Source organism: Thalassophryne amazonica, chromosome 2 (genome assembly GCF_902500255.1).
Source record: "Thalassophryne amazonica chromosome 2, fThaAma1.1, whole genome shotgun sequence".
In the NCBI taxonomy this organism is placed as follows: domain Eukaryota; kingdom Metazoa; phylum Chordata; class Actinopteri; order Batrachoidiformes; family Batrachoididae; genus Thalassophryne; species Thalassophryne amazonica.
In genome coordinates this window covers 84,380,498-84,395,031 of record NC_047104.1, presented here as the reverse complement: position 1 = coordinate 84,395,031, position 14,534 = coordinate 84,380,498, and the positions used below count along the sequence as shown (strand labels likewise).

The following is a 14,534-nucleotide window of genomic DNA, read 5'->3' as shown; positions in this document are numbered from 1 at the left end:
AATTTGCACCGACGTTATAACAGCTATCTTTCTGTTTTACCAACTTACCATGAAATAGATCGCTTTTCAAGATTAATTTCGCAAAGATGGTGAAAAATCAAGTGAGTCAATGGTAACCAACATTATTTTTGTTCATGGAAATATGGAGTGGAAAAGGAAATTGCTTTTGATTATTGTTTCAGTGGAGTGGCTGTGGATGTGTTGTTGATGCTTGAAAACAGACAAATTTCAAAATATCATTGTTCTGATCACAGAACCAAAGTTTCTGTGGAATAACAGCTATTTTCTATTTATTTAAGGTATAACAGGTTAGGAAAGTACACTGTGTACCCAGGAACAAAACAAAAATAAAAATTTGTTACATAGTGTAATTAATGGCTCAGTGTTGGTTATCATAAAAGAGTCAAACTGTATTTTTTTTATTTATTTTTATTCATATATTAATAATAATAGCCACAACAACTAGGTGTTCACAGAGCTTCTAGAATTCAAAAATTTTCATGCGGGTGGTGTTGGGAGGTAATTTTGGGTTTCAGCTTTTTTTGCTTTTTACCACTTTCATCCCTGAATATGTCAATCGTGAGTCACTTTTGTGCGGATTAAAGTCACTAACTAGGACTTCTATCTTGTTGGGAGAAAGAAACGAGAATCGTTCTCTGTTCTGTTCACACAGCTCCAAACACTGCACGGCAAACTGTTGTAATACAAACAAACTGCAATCGATCAAAACATTTTTTCCTCCCAAAATGAGATGCCCTGCGCTGATGTGCAGCAGCTGGCTGAGCTCAGCTCAGAGGTATGGAGACAAATTCATGCCAAAATGTCTCAAAGGAAATGCTTCTAACAAAAACTACAGATTTTGTAAAGCCTACTTTTAGTAGAAAATTCACAAGAGGTATCGATAAGGGAATCGATAAGGAATCAGACCGATAAATGGAATTGATAATGGCATCAATATCAATAAAATCTTATCAATACCCATCTCTAGTCATGATTGGGTATAAAAGGAGCATCCCCAAAAGGCTCAGCTATTCACAAGAAAAGATGGGGCAAGGATCACTACTTTGTGAACAACTGTGTATAAAAATAGTCCAACAGTTTAAGAACAATATCTACCAATGTTCAATTGCAAGGAATTTAGGGATTCCATCATCTACAGTCCATAATATAATCTGAAGATTCAGAGAATCTGGAGAACTTTCTACACGTAAGCAGCAAGGCCAAAAACCAACACTGAATGTCCATGACCATCGATCCCTCAGGCGGCACTGCATTAAAAACCAACATCATTGTATCAAGGATCTTACCACGTGGGCTCAGGAACACTTCAGAAAACCATTGTCAGTTAACACAGTTCACCACTACATCTACAAGTGCAAGTTAAAACTCTACCATGCAAAGCCAAAGCCAAAGCCATACATCAACAACAGCCAGAAACACTGCCGCATTCTCTGGGCCCGAGCTCATTTGAAATGGACACACGCAAAGTGGAAAAGTGCCCTGTGGTCTGATGAGTCCACATTTGAAATTCTTTTTGGAAATCAAGGATGTTGTGTCCTCCGGACAAAAGAGGAAAAAGACCATCCAGATTGTTACCAGCGCAAAGTTCAAAAGCCAGCATCTGTGATGGTATGGGGGTGTGTTAGTGCCGATGACATGGGCAATTTACACATCTGTGATGGCATCATCAATGCTGAAAGGTAAATCCAGATTTTGGAGCAACACACGCTGCCATCCAAGCAACGTCTTTGTTTAGGATGTCCCTGCTTATTTCAACAAGACCACTGCCAAGTCACATTCTGCACATGTTACAACAGCAGGACTTCATAGCAAGAGTGCAGTTACTAGACTGGCCTGCCTGCAGTGCAGACCTGTCGCCCATTGAAAATGTGTGATGCATTATGAAGCGCAAAATACGACAATGGAGACCCCGGACTGTTGAACAACTGAAGTTGTACATCAAGCAAGAATGGGAAAGAATTTCACATACAAAGCTTCAACAATTACTGTCCTCAGTTCACAAACGGTTGTTGAGTGTTGTTAGAAGGAAAGGTGATGTAACACAGTGGTAAACATATCACTGTCCCAGCTTTTTTGAATCGTGTTGCAGGTATCCATTTCAAAATGAGCAAATATTTGCACAAGAACAATAAAATTCATCAGTTTGAACATTAAATATCTTGTCTTTGTGGTGTATTCAGTTGAATGTAGGTTGAAGAGGAGTTGCAAATCATTGCATTCTGTTTTTATTTCCATTTTACACAACGTTCCAACTTCATTGTAATTAGGGTTGTACATGTTTTTTAAGTTAGCAGTTTTACGAGGTCTGTTAGAAAAGTATCCAACCTTATTTTTTTTTTCAAAAACCTGATGGATTTTAATCAAGCGTGCTTGCATGAGCCAACCTTGAACCTTCGTCCGCATGCGTGAATTTTTTCCCGCCTGTTGATTGCGTCAATTGCTGGCAAGCAGCATTTGTCTGAGGTGGTGTGTAGTTCTTTCGGCGGATTTTTATTGCAAGGAACATGACGGAACGACTGGAGCATCACTACTGCATCAAATTTTGCCAGAAACTGGGCGACAGCCAGGTGGAAACCATTCGGAAGATTCAGATGGCTTTCGGTGACAATGTTATGGGCGTCACACAAATTAAGGAGTGGTACAACCGGTTTAAAGATGTCCGCACAATGGTGGCGAGCGAGCCACGCTCCGGTCGGCCATCAACATGCCGAAATGACCAGGTCATTGCCCAAGCTGTGGTGATGCGGGACCATCGTGTGACTATCAGAGAAATTGCAGAAGAGGTGGACATCAGCACTTTTTCGGCACATTCCATTGTGACCGAAAATTTGGGCATGAAGAGAGTGGCGGCGAAATTCGTGCTGAAGTTGCTGATGGCGGAGCAAAAGCAACTTCATGTTGAAGTCTCACAGGACATGCTGGACTCCACAAAAAGTGACCCGACTTCATGAACACCATAATCACTGGTGATGAGTCCTGGGTGTACGGGTACACCATGAGTATGCACCACATGGTCAAACAATCACCAAAGAGTACTACAGGGATGTCCTCCGTCGCCTACGTGATGCTGTGCGGCGCAAGAGACTGGAGTTGTGGTCAACAGGAAATTGGCGCCTCCATCATGACAATGCTCCAGCACATTCCTCGCACTTTATTCAGACTTTTGACGAAAAAACAGACTCCTGTGGTTCAACAGGCTCCTTACTCTCCTGATATGGCCCCTTGTGACTTCTCTCTGTTCCCCAAACTCAAGAGGCCATTGAAAGGAACACAATTTGAGACAAGAGAGGACATTATGGCTGCAACAACAGCCGAGCTAAACTCCATTTCAAAAGAGGCTTTCTTGGAATGCTTCCAACAGTGGCGGCACCGCTGAGAGAAGTGTGTGGAGTCCCAAGGAGACTACTTTGAGGGTGATTAGGTTTCCAACGCTCCAGGTATGCCAGTTTTTTTTTGCCGGCCAAAGGTCGGATACTTTTCGAACAGACCTCGTATATGACGAAATAAATGAAAAATGGAAACAAATTATGGCAAAAATCTATATACAAACAAAAGTTTCACAGGCCTGAATTTTACTTTAGTACGTGTATAGTATAAATAACTGCACCACACTTAAAAATTTCAGTGACTGCAAACACATTTTAATTGCATGAATATAATTAGTGGACATGCACCAGAGCAATGGATGTTCAGTCACTGACTGGTGCCAGATGCTCAGCACTACCCCTTACAAGTGCTATGGGCTTTGGGGCTTGCTGTGCCTCTTCTGCACTCTTCTGGACACGGGCAAATTAGTCCCTTTAATATTAACTTTGATGACATGTTTCTACGTATTGCAGTGTTCTTCCAAGGTTTTATTGATGAAACGCGAACATAGCATACATAGGGATTTACCAGGGAGCTCAACCTTGCAGATGTAGTGGCTGCACTCTGCGTTGTGTTGTTATGACTCCACCCAGTTGTTATGACTGGGAGTGAGATTTACTAACTACATTTGCACAGCGACACCTGCTGGCCTCTGTTACACTCACCCCCCTAAACTCACTCCCATCCGGGTACACGGCACCGTTGTAGCGGCTGCACTCTGCATTGTGTTGTTATGACTCCACCCATTCGCTCTCCTCGGGACGCGAACTCACGAGCTCCGGCATGGGAGTCGAACTCTCTAACCAGAAGGCAAAAACCCAGGGCTCTGGCCTTGTGACTAGAGAATCCTTTTGAGCACTGGGAGTGAGATTTACTAACTACATTTGCACAGCGACACCTGCTGGCCTCCGTTACACAGACAAATTCATCAAGTCTGGCCTTTATCCCGTCCATGTCCCGCTCCAAACATGTCGACTTAAACCTATTTTTACACCACTATTGATGTCTTTAACACGGTCTTCATCCTCTCTCGCTGTAATTTTAGCCATGTTAAAGACACAGCTCGACAGCCAAAACCTGTAGAAACTCAAAATGTCCACATCCAGGTACTTTCAGTGACTTTCAATATTACAGAGATTGTTACTGGCTGAAACTTTGCTGTTGTGGAAAAAATAACCATTGACATTGTGCAATTTAGCTTGCAATTTCAGCAATGCAGTTCCCATGTATGAGGTAAGGTTTAAGCATGACTGGCCCCACTGCACCTCCCCCCGTCACCTCAATTTTTCTCATCGGATTTACGCTGATCTCAGAAATGGCCCAGAAATCCAGAAAAAGTTGGAAATCCATGGAGAATTCTTATCCCTTCAACAAACAACCCAGGCTTACAATTTCTACCATCTGTTTTTGGGTAGGATAGCCTAAGCTGCAGTACGGAGGTCAGCAGTAAATTTGGTTGTTGGATCGATACTGAAGTTCAATAATTTTCTTTTTTTCTCTTTTAATGATTAGTTGTAAATTGATGTTCACACACTAATTTTGGAAGCGATTCCAGCAACAGTGCTCAGCTGCATCCTCCTCAACATGATAGTTTCCAGAGGACTCTTCTTAACATGACTGGACTGAGGTGTGAATCCATGTCCTGCCAACAGGGTATGACTCGTCCCTCCTGTATCTTTTCAGAATTCTCTGATTTTAAATTACATCATTATTTTATCAAGATGGCTTTTCTTTTGTTGGCTTGATTTTGGCTGCTATTTGCCCAAATAGCATATTGTCCGAGGTCAATCTAGAGTCTGCTTTGGTAACTGCAACCTTGTTCCCAACAGCAACATTCACTCAACTGAAGATCAGAATGAACCAGTGGGGAAATGGGGGGCATCAGTCACACTTCTAGAATTACCACTTTCTTTGGGTAGCAGTGGCGACTGGTTCTCAACAGGTTGACACGAGGTCAGAACAGTCATAAAGGAATGGCTGGAAGCCATGCTAATAGTACTGTGAGGAGCAGCAATAAATCGGTACACATCCATTGCCAATTTTCACTATACTGGTGCGCTGGGTTTTTAAAAGGAAAAAAAAAAAACAGCTTTTGAGAAAATCACTTTATTGTTTACATTTCTTTCCCTCTGAGCCAATTTTCATCAGCATAATTGTAGAGTCTGCTCAGCTTTAATTGTGAAGGGCAAAACAACATGTGGCGGCGCCCTGATAGATGTAAGCACACACAGTGATGCTTTCATACTCTTGTTAAGGAAGCAGCAGGAGGTAACATTTGAAGAGAGCAGCAGTGACGCATGTGACATGACACAACAATGGAATAAGACCAATTCACATTTTCAGACTGGCATACCCACCTGCATTTCTTTGTCTTTATCCTTTTGTATCTATCTGTCTTCTTATCAAATTCTTCTCACATGGTGCATGTCTTCTTATCACTAACACTGCCTTTATCTGATTCAATACACTGTGCTTTAGTGGCACGAGTGTCACATTAGCTGTGTGACTGAACCGACCTGCAATATTCCATTTCATTCATTTTGACAGCTTTTGTTATCCTTTCTTCCCCTAATAGGACTACGCTTTCATTCACTGCATAACTTTCGCTCCCCTGCTTGAAAATTTGACACTCCATGAGATGTCTGTCATCCTGTAACACATGCTCCACCATGCTCCTGGATTTGCTTTGGGCAAATACATCTCAAGGTGAGAGATATATGCACATGCTACACTTTTAGGAGGTGGTGGAATGTGAATACAGCCACAAGAACAGAATGTTTAAAAGAGCAGAAGGCATATGCACGTGTCCCACAGCTACATGTGACATAGCTGACAAGCATCAGGATACATGCCAGAGATCTGGGGCCCTCAGTACATCTGTCGCAGTGATGATAACTCTCTCAGACACATTTTTATTTCCTTACTTTGTTGTTTGTTTCTTTTCACGCTCCCATTCTTCATTTCAGATCCAGGCTTTCAATGAGATCCTGGGCTTGGCCATCACAAGTGCATCACTATATGGTGAAAGTGCATCGACACATTCACTTATCTCAACAGTGACATTCAAGTCTCTGATTCATCAGAGATGGGGATTGCTGAGAGGATTATATGGTGTCATGAGGTCACTGGAAAGATGTGTGATGCAGAAGGAAGATATGGTAAATGGACCGCATTGATATAGCGCTTTTCCATCTGTATTAGATGCTCAGAGCAAGGACCTTGCGACCCTTAGTGATTTCCGGTCAGGCTGGGATTTGAACCGAGGATCCTCTGGTCTCAAGCCCAATGCTTTAACCACTAGACCAGGGGTGGCCAAGTTCGGTCCTCGAGAGCCACATTCCTGACACTCTTAGTTGTCTCCCTGCTCCAACACACCTGAATCCAATGAAAGACTCATTAGCAGACTTTTAATGAGCCTTTCATTGGATTCAGGTGTGTTGGAGCAGGGAGACAACTAAGAGTGTCAGGAATGTGGCTCTCGAAGACCAAACTTGGCCACCCCTGCACTAGACCATCTAGAGTCTAGAGTCTCCCCTAAAAAAATGGATGCTAACCAATGACCAAAGAAGACAACTAGATGTGTTTGGTACCAGGTTTCCTTATGTACTGTAGGAATGATTTTGTGTCAAATGAGTAGTTATCCAGGGAGACTAAGTGACATTCCATGACTTACATGACTGAACATCACCAATGACAATTTGGGCATGTGGCACATTGTTCTAGGAACGATCCAGCACACAGGTACCTCAGTGCTGAGGACCTCAGTGGCCAAGATGATGCCTATGCTTAATCTGGCTGTGGCAGACAGATAATCACTTTCAAGAGGTGAGAATGGAACAACTGTATGCAGGGGTAGTTGCCATCCAGGCCCCAAAAGAGTCTTGTACCAGGGTTGGAGGCATCAACAGGCAGACTCAATCCCAGGCCTGATCTCACCACATTAACTTAAATTACGACTACTACTTCAACATAATAAGCAACGAAAACAAAACAAAATCAGGAAAAATAAAAAATATGAAAATCTTTACACACTTTACAAAATACTTTGCAAAATAACTCTTCCGGTGTACTATTGAACATAACTGTCTTGTCTCCAAATTATTAATCATCCAGCAAGCACAGATATTAAAAAATGCAGACATCCCTGTTTGCACTTTTATTTTAGATCAAATAGAAAATTTTAGATCAAAATCAAAATGTAATGCGTTAGTGCCTGTTTTTTGATGTACTGGGTTGTAGGACGAAGGAAACTGTCAGAATTTTGGCAATTTATGTATAATTAACATCCTTGGAACAATTTGGTACCTTTAAAATCAAGACAGTAGGAGCCTGTCTCTCACTTTATACACAATTTTATTGCCCATTCTTTCAGTCACCAATGAGGCTGATCAATCCTGAGTATCAGGTTTGATATGAATTGCATTATTCTGAAATGTCCCTGAAACATTTAGCCTGGTAAATCATTTCCAAAGTTCAAAATAGACCATTATCACATCATTTTCTTAAATTCATTACACTGGTCAACATTATTTTTCTTCCATGGAGTTTTTCAATGGATTTTGGGTAATTTCGGGGTGCTGAATCTGAATCTGGTTTTAGTTTTTGCCAAGCACATCATGTTTTTGAGATATGAAAACATATTTTTCATATCAAGCACTGCAGCAAAAGCTACAGTCTCTCATACCTCTTTGGCGCCATAAACAATATTACAGCTCTTGTTCACATTTTGTGACCCTGATTTAAAAACTATGCTTTTGAAGCTGCTTTTATGCATGATTAGTGGCGTTGAACTCGTGAGTGAATCATCATCATCATCATCATCTATTTTATTTGAGCAGAGGATAAGAAATGCAGAAAACAGAAAACAGAAAAAACAGAAAAACAATTTAACAATAAATTAAACAATAAATTAAATTTACTATTAACTCAGGTCATTATATCCGCTCAAAAAGGAGTGGGAGGAAGAAAACTTATTTAATCCCACCCCTTTATTCAAATTTAACATAAAGTACATAGCTGCTTCCCGTCAATTAGATAGAAAATTAAGAAAATAATACGTTTAAATACTTGTAATTTCCCACAATAGATACCAACAGCGGCAAGAAAACAATACCAATACTAGGACTGCAAGCAGTCATATACGGGCCCTTGTTCCGTGCGACCGCCTACCCAGGGCAGTGTGTTCTCTTGTGACCAGATGTGGGCATGTGCGTACAGGGGCAACCACTCATCCCACAGTTCAAATTTCAAGCAAATCACACAATGCATGAAGGAGTTATGACATGTTGATGGTTCATCCACTAGGGGGTGCTCAGTGTACAAACAGAGGGGCCAGGTGTGTTGAGGGGCCAACCGTCATCATACATGTGAAGTTTCAAGTCAATCAGGCAAAGCATGAAGGAGTTATCATGACTTGATGTTCTATGGTGAATGGTCAAAATGGAGGCACAACAGCGGTCACACTCTTCAACATAGAGAAAAGCTTTCGATAACTTTTGGTTAGTATCATCTCTGGATGCTGTTAAATAAATTTGAAGTGCATTGGACAAAATCCCTAGGAGGAGTTCGTTCAAATACAACGTGAGGAAATCATGGCAAAATGACAAGAAAATTAAAAATGGCCGACTTCCTGTTTGGAGTAGACAAATGGTGCAAGAGACTTTTTTGTACGTCTATGCAATTCACACATGTGTACCAATTTTCATCTCCCTAGTACAAAAAAAACCCTATGGGGAGGGTTTTTTGAAAGTTTCAAGGGGACGTTATTGAGGCATTTTGCCCCACCCACGGGAAACGCCCCTTTGAATTGTAAGAGGTTGTCCTGCTTGATCTGTGTATCAATTTTCATGATGATATGACAAAATGAAAGCCGTCAAAAGGAAGAACGTAATTTCATGGCGAAAGGGGCGATATTCGGTACGCCACCACACAGAAGTCGTTACTCATAAGTTCACGGCGATCATTGCCTATGTTCACCAACTTATTCTGCATGTTTTAGAAGTGGGAGGAAGTTGATGGTGTTAAGTATGTGAAATCAGTACCTGTTTAAGTATAATGTTCCATGGCGAAGGGTCCAAATGGCGGCGCCATAGCGGCCACACCCTTCTACATAAAGAAAAGCTTTCCATAACTTTTGGTCAGTATTGTCTGTGGGTGATGTGGAAGAAATTTGAAGTGCATTGGACAAAATCCCTAGGAGGAGTTCGTTCAAATACAACATGTGGAAATCACGCCAAAATGAGAAGAAAATTCAAAATGGCCGACTTCCTGTTTGGAGTAGACCCATGGTGCAAGAGACTTTTTTGTACATCTATGCAAGTCACACGTGTACCAATTTTCATCTCCCTACTCCAAAAAAACCCCTATGGGGAGGGGTTTTTGAAAGTTTCAAGGGGGCGCTATTGAGGCATTTTGCCCCACCCACGGGAAACGCCCCTTTGAATTGTAAGAGGTTGTCCTGCTTGATCTGTGTATCAATTTTCATGATGATATGACAAAATGAAAGCCGTCAAAAGGAAGAACGTAATTTCATGGCGAAAGGGGCGATATTCGGTACGCCACCACACAGAAGTCGTTACTCATAAGTTCACGGCGATCATTGCCTATGTTCACCAACTTATTCTGCATGTTTTAGAAGTGGGAGGAAGTTGATGGTGTTAAGTATGTGAAATCAGGACCTCTTAAAGTAAAAATAGGACATTTCCCACCACCACTGGGGGGCGCTATGGCGCAAGTGGGAACTTAAGATATGTCGACATTCAGGGCAGAGCCCTCATGATGTCCAGCAAGTTTGAAGGATCTACGATGAAGTATGTGGGCATGACAGCCGTTCGAAGTGAAATGGAATGCTCCAAAAAGCTCGCCAAAGTTTGACGACCCCTAGCAGCCACGCCTTTTGACTTAATTAGAATCTTTTGATAACCTTTGATCAACATTGTGTTGTGATGATTTTGACCAAATTTGAAGACAATCGGATGAAATCCCTAGGACGAGTTCGTTCAAATGTAAGTAGTGGAATTGGCCAAAAATGGCAAAAATTTGCTCAAAATCGAAACTTAAAATCAAAATGGCTGACTTCCTGTCGATATTTCACCATGACAGTAAGAGACTTTTTCGTGCGTCCTGGCATGATAAATATGTGTACCGAATTCCGTAAGGCTACGATGAAAAAAGCCCAATGAGGAGGGGTTTTTGAAAATTTCTAGGGGGCGCTATTTCGCGATTTTTCTGCGACCATTTGCGATGCCCCCAAAATATCGAATTTCGGATCCAGCTGGACGACTTTGGAAAGTTTGGTGAGTTTTTGAGCATGGGAAGAGGCCGAAATTTCGATTTCAAAAGTGATAATAATAATAATAATAATAATAATAATAATAATAATAATAATAACTAGGACTGCAAGCAGTCATATATGGGCCCTCATTCCGCACAACCACCTACCCAGGCCACTGGGTGCCCTTGTGACCACATGTGGGCATGTGCATGCAGGGGCAACCACTCATCACACAGTTAAAATTTTAAACAAATCACAGAATGCATCAAGGAGTTATGACATGTTGATTGTTCATCCACTAGGGGGTGCTCAGTGTACAAACAGAGGGGCTGGGTGTGTTCAGGAGCCAACCGTCATCATACATGTGAAGTTTCAAGTCAATCAGGCAAAGCATGAAGGAGTTATGACTTGATGTTCCATGGCAAAGGGTCAAAATGGCGGCACCATAGCAGCCACACCCTTCAACATAGAGAATAGCTTTCGATAACTTTTGGTCAGTATCATCTTTGGATGCTATCAAAGAAGTTTGAAGTGCACTGGACAAAATCCCTAGGAGGAGTTCGCTCAAATACAACATGTGGAAATCATTTCAAAATGAGAAGAAAATTCAAAATGGCCGACTTCCTGTTTGGAGTAGACTCATGGTGCAAGAGACGTTTTTGTACGTCTATGCAAGTCACACGTGTACCAATTTTCATCTCCCTACTCCAAAAAAACCCCTATGGGGAGGGTTTTTTGAAAAATTCAAGGGGGCGCTATTGAGGCACTTTGCCCCGGCCATGGGCGAGGCCCCTATGAATTGTAGGAGGTTGTCATGCGTGACCTGCGTATCAATTTTCATGATGATATGACAAAATTAAAGCTGTCAAAAGGAAGAACATAATTTCATGGCGAAGGGGCGATATTCGGTACGCCACCACACAGAAGCCGTTACTCGTAAGTTCACGGCGATCATCGCCTATGTTCACCAACTTGTTCTGCATGTTTTAGAAGTGGAAGGAAGTTGATGGTGTAAAGTATGTGACATCAGTACCTGTTTAAGTATAATGTTCCATGGCGAAGGGTCAAAATGGCGGCGCCATAGCGGCCACACCCTTCGACATAAAGAAAAGCTTTTGATAACTTTTGGTCAGTATCGTCTGTGGGTGATGTGGAAGAAATTTAAAGTGCATTGGACAAAATCCCTAGGAGGAGTTCGTTCAAATACAACATGTGGAAATCACGCCAAAATGAGAAGAAAATTCAAAATGGCTGACTTCCTGTTTGGAGTAGACCCATGGTGCAAGAGACTTTTTTGTACGTCTATGCAAGTCACACATGTGTACCAAATTTCATCTCCCTACTCCCAAAAAACCCCTATGTGGAGGGTTTTTTGAAAGATTCAAGGGGGCGCTATTGAGGCATTTTGCCCCGCCCATGGGCGACACCCCTATGAATTGTAAGAGGTTGTCGTGCTCGACCTGTGTATCAATTTTCATGATGATGTGACAAAATTAAAGCCGTCAAAAGGAAGAACGTAATTTCATGGCGAATGGTCAATATTCGGCACGCCACCACACGGACGCCGTTACTCGTAACTTCACGGTGTTCATCACCTACATTCACCAATTTGTTCTGCATGTTTTAGAAGTGGAATGAAGTTGATTGGGTTAAGTATGTGACATCAGGACCTCTTAAAGTAAAAATAGGACATTTCCCGCCACCACCGGGGGGTGCTATGGCGCAGGTGGGAACTTAAGATATGTAGACGTTCAGGTCTAAACCCTCATCATGTCCAGCAAGTTTGAAGGATCTACGATGAAGTATGTGGGCGTGACAGCCGTTCGAAGTGAAATGGCGTGCTCTGAAAAGCTCGCCAAAGTTTGACGACCCCTAGCAGCCACGCCTTTTGACTTAATTAGAATATTTTGATAACTTTTGATCACCATTGTGTTGTGATGATTTTGACCAAATTTGAAGACGATCGGATGAAATCCCTAGGACGGGTTCGTTCAAATGTAAGTAGTGGAAATGGCCAAAAATGGCAAAAATTTGTTCAAAATCGAAACTTAAGATCGAAATGGCCGACTTCCTGTAGATATTTCACCATGACAGTAAGAGACTTTTTCGTGCGTCCTGGCATGGTAAATATGTGTACCGAATTTCGTGAGGCTATGATGAAAAAAGCCCAATGTGGAGGGGTTTTTGAAAATTTCTCGGGGCCGCTATTTCGCGATTTTTGTGCGACCATGTGCGACGCCCCCAAAATATTGAATTTCAGATCCGGCCAGATGACTTTGGAAAGTTTGGTGAGTTTTTGAGCATGGGAAGAGGCCGAAATTTCGATTTCAAGAGTGATAATAATAATAATAATAATAATAATAATAAACAGCGCAATTACAATAGGTCCTCGTAGGACGTTGCCTACTCGGGCCCTAATGATAAACAAGCAACAAAGCACATACCAACAATGGTAAGAAAACAACAGTACCAGTTACGGTAAGGAAACAAACATATAAAAGACATACCAACAATGATAAGAGAGCAACAATACCAATTACGATAAAGAACCAAACATATGAAGGAAAGAAACATATAATGCACAAACCAACAATTGTGATACAGAGCCATGAGCCATGAATGCAAATGGCTTTTATTGTTGAGTCTCAATCATTCTATACCGATCCCAGACCCTCTGTTTATAATGTGACTTGAAACGTGCATATTGCAAAAAAAAAAAAAAAAAAAAGCACCCCAGAATTACCCCAAAACCAGTTCTCAAAGTCCATGTAAGACATTTTTTGTTGTGGTTGTTTTTGTTGTGGTTGTGTTATGAGTAAATTGTTCAGAAATAATCAGTTGAATAACACAGAACACGATATGTGTGTGTGTGTGTGTGTGTGTGTGTGAGAGAGAGAGAGAGAGAGAGAGAGAGAGAGAGAGAGAGAGAGAGAGAGAGAAATTCCTTCTCAATTGTGATTTTTTTCTGCTTCGTCCAACTTCATTTCTATGTCCGCTAAGGATGGAATAAAATCATCGGCATGTATTTATTTGTCTGTCTGTCTGTCTGTCTGTTAGCAGTGAATTTTGCCAAAATTTACACCACAGATAGATATTAGCCGATGGAAGACTCCATTAAATTTTGGAGGTGATCCGGATCTGGATTCTGGATCAGAATTTCACTTTGTAGACTTTTTTTTAGGATTACATCAAAACTACTTCATAGATACGACATCATGATCAAAAACGGAGATCATGAAGACAGTATTTTGTTTCAGCTTGTGAATTCAATATCAGATTGCAACATCTTGATCAGTTAGACCATTCTGGATCAGTATGCAATTTTTGCATTCTGTTGTGGAATCCGGATCCAGGTAAAGTCTCGATGTGACTCACATGTCTTTTATTTTGAGTTCTCGTCAACCCTTGGCGGATGTCAGAAATCTCAGACTGCTGCTGTTTCTTTGTCTACAGAGGCCACAATATGCCTTCATACTAATATTAGACTGCTGCAGGTGAGTGCTAACAGGTGAGTGCATGTGTACTGTGAAACTACTGATGTCAGTCACGTCTGACTAATGCGCTCTTTGTGCTGCGTTGGGTTTAGGGTTGGGCTTGTGCAAACACTTTCTGGTGATGGACAGTGTCTTGTCACTGTTATGATGATACCTTCAAGTAAGGTGTTACCAAGATATTTTTACTATTTTATTCAAACTAATTAATGTAAAAGTTACAGATAACACTGTCAAATAGGAAAGAAAAGAAACATTTGATTGTCTTATACACTCAACAAAAATATAAATGCAACACTTTTGGTTTTGCTCTCATTTTGTATGAGATGAACTCAAAGATCTAAAACTTTTTCCACATACACAATATCACCATTTCCCTCAAA

At 41.3% G+C, this 14,534-nt stretch overlaps 1 protein-coding gene across 1 annotated transcript in view; it reads right to left on the bottom strand.

Moving 5' to 3' along the window:
* Positions 1-14,534, bottom strand: part of LOC117503844 (CUB and sushi domain-containing protein 1-like) — a 2,069,078-nt gene that overhangs the window by 805,335 nt on the left and 1,249,209 nt on the right. The window lies entirely within an intron of this gene.